At 42.9% G+C, this 2,964-nt stretch overlaps 1 pseudogene; it reads left to right on the plus strand.

The window, feature by feature from the left end:
* Positions 1 to 1,581: 1,581 nt before the first annotated feature.
* LOC110335505 overlaps positions 1,582 to 2,964 on the plus strand; it is a 12,748-nt pseudogene continuing 11,365 nt past the window's right edge.

Genomic DNA, 2,964 nt, shown 5'->3' on the forward strand with positions numbered 1-2,964 from the left:
TGATAAAAACAAAATAAGAAAGGAACTCTTTATTTGGCTCACAGTTCGAGGCTACCGTCCATCACATTGGGTGGTCATGGCGGCAGAAGCTTGAGGCAGCTGTCCCCATGGCATTGTCAGTAAGCAAGCAGACACATAAGCTTGTCCTGTTTGCTTTCACCCTTCTATTCAGTTTGGGACCTCGGGCCATGGACTTACACCTCCATTTAAGTGTGGGTATTCCTAATTCAGGTAACCTAGTCTAGATAACCCTTCACAGATATGCCCAAAGGCTTGTTTCCATGGTGACTCTAAATTCCATCAACTTGACAAGATTAATCACCATATTTGTCAAAGATCCCACGTCCCAACATCATCACACTGGATTAGAGCTTTAACATATGGGGGCTGGTGAGATGGTTCTATGAATTAAAGGCACTTAGCACCACGCCTGACAACCTGATTCAATTCTCAGGACCCATGTGTTGGAAGGAGTGAACTAACCCCACAAATTATCCTCTCATCTATACATACACATCATAGTATTCATATGTTCACACACACACACACACACACACACACACACACAAGTAAGCTCTTAAAAAACTAAAGAACTTCAATATATATATGCGGCATAAACACATAATCAACTTTCAATGCTCTGACTTGGGAGATTTTAAAAATTAAATTTCCTTATTCAAAAAAAAAAGCATGCTATGCCCCAGCTCCTTTTACTACAGCATTATCAAGAATGCTTTGTCCAATAGCCTTAGCATCCTAACCCTGTGCTCTGGAAGTGCGGTCTCCCCGGCTTACTCTTTCCTCCATGACTCTTTCCACTAATCCACTTCTCTTGCCTTGCTAAAAGGCTCTTCAGGCCACAAAGTTTTAACACAAACCACAAACTGTATGAGAATTTCTACTCAAAGAGTATAAAATAAAAATATCTTGCATAAACCTTCCTATCTAGATCGTCGACATATGAAAATAAGCATTAGACTGAAACTAAAAGTTAGGTTGATATTACTAGCCATAATATTGCTTTAAAATCCATCAGTGCAAGAGGTCTCTTGATGCAGTTGCTATTAATGTGTTAAAATATTGCATGAAACGTAGGGGGAGGAGCTGATGCTAAAATCTGTTTCCCTAATGGGTTCTTGATTTGGTCAATAAAGAAGGGGAAAGCCAATTGCTGGGCTAAAGGGAAAATATGGGACTTCTGGGTCCCAGGAGGAGGAAGAGCAGACACAAGGAGAGAGGGGGATCTTCAGTACAGGCTTTGGAACGAGAAGGATGCCACAAGCATGTAAGGCCTTCAGGCAACCAGCACTGGCAGCCTCTGCCACCTGAGAATGGCCCACATGGGTTAGCTGATAAGTCTGGGTCTAGAGGTTTCTGTGCCCAGAAATTGTGTTACCTGGAAAGTTTTAAAATAATAAAGTGGTCTAGTGTTTTTCTTCCAAGGAGCTAAAGTGTGTAGGAGAAAGAGAGAAGACAAAGCACTTGATGGTGGCTTGGAGAAGCTAGCTATGAGGGATAAAAGAAAAGCCAACCAAGAACTGGTAGAGCTCAGACAACAGCAACCAGCTCCCAGGTTGAGGGATGGTTGCGTTCAATCTGGAGCTAAACCAGGAGTGTGGTCTGAGCTCCTGGGAAGGCGGTAGGTGTGTTTTTTTAAAAATTACATGCAACAGTGAAAGTTGAAAGCCATTATCATAAATGATAACACATTCTTTGTATACTTTCAACTCACTATTATTTATTTCAGAGATCCACATCTGAATGGACCTTGTTCATCCCACTTGGGGTTGCCAACTCCCATTTGGTCAGTGTGCAGATGTTGTTGGCTAATTAACCCAAACCATCTCTCAGCTCATTTTGCTGAGAGACCAAATCTTTTGGATTCAGACTCCATCTTAGAGAACCTGACCTGAGTTTAAACAAACCAACACCTATCACCAGTTTCCAGGTTAGTCCCCAACAACTCTGCACCTCCATGCTGCAAGCCCGCTCCTGACACTTCCTACAACCACCAACCCGGAGGAAAGCAGATGTTAAGCACCAGCCACAATAGCACCCCAATCAGATGTGTGCCAGGCTAGATACCCCATTCTTGCCTCTATAAATGCTTGCCTGAAACTGGGCCTGATGCCCCCTCCCGCCCTCCTGCATCAGTTCTAGTGGTATGGCCCAAGGTTCGGCTTGAATAGAGAGACACTAATGCAATTACACTGGAATCAGCTCCTCAGGCATCTTTTGGGGTTATTGCTTCCTGGTACAACATTGCTACCCTTGAGGTCAGAAAGCCAGATGCCTGGTTCCCGAGCTTCTCTAATCTGTCCTTTAATAGTATCATGAACAAATGTCAATAGCCTCTCTCTCTCTCTCTCTCTCTCTCTCTCTCTCTCTCTCTCTGTGTGTGTGTGTGTGTGTGTGTGTACCCATGTATGTGTAATTATATGTATGTGTGTGTGGCAGTCAAAGGTTGATACTCCCCTCTCCTTAGCTTCTCTCACTGACCCTGGAGCTTGTACATGTGGCTAGACTGGTTGGCCAGCAAGCCCCAGAGTTGTATCTGTCTCTTCTCCTATCTCAGTGCTCAGATTATAGGCACGCGTCCCCATGCTCAGCTTTCTAAATTTTGACTTAACATTTAACATAGGTGCTAGGGATAAAACTCAGGTCTCGTGTTTGCACAGCAACAACTTTATCTACAGAACCACACCTCCAACCCATATTGCCTCTTTTTTCAAAACTACTAATTTGTTTTAATTCATTGAAAATATTCCTTGTCGATATATCACTATTTTTTAATTTTTCTCCTCCAGACAAAAATGTTCAGAGCTCATCCATTTTGAGAGCATGTAGTCAAACAAACATAACAGACACAAAATGTAGCTTCTTCACTCTCAACCTTGGCCATTCCTGGGGTGTTTTCTTGTTTATTTTGCTCTCTCTCTCTCTCTCTCTCTCTCTCTTCTTTCT

This window comes from Mus pahari, chromosome 18 (genome assembly GCF_900095145.1).
Source record: "Mus pahari chromosome 18, PAHARI_EIJ_v1.1, whole genome shotgun sequence".
NCBI classification, from domain to species: domain Eukaryota; kingdom Metazoa; phylum Chordata; class Mammalia; order Rodentia; family Muridae; genus Mus; species Mus pahari.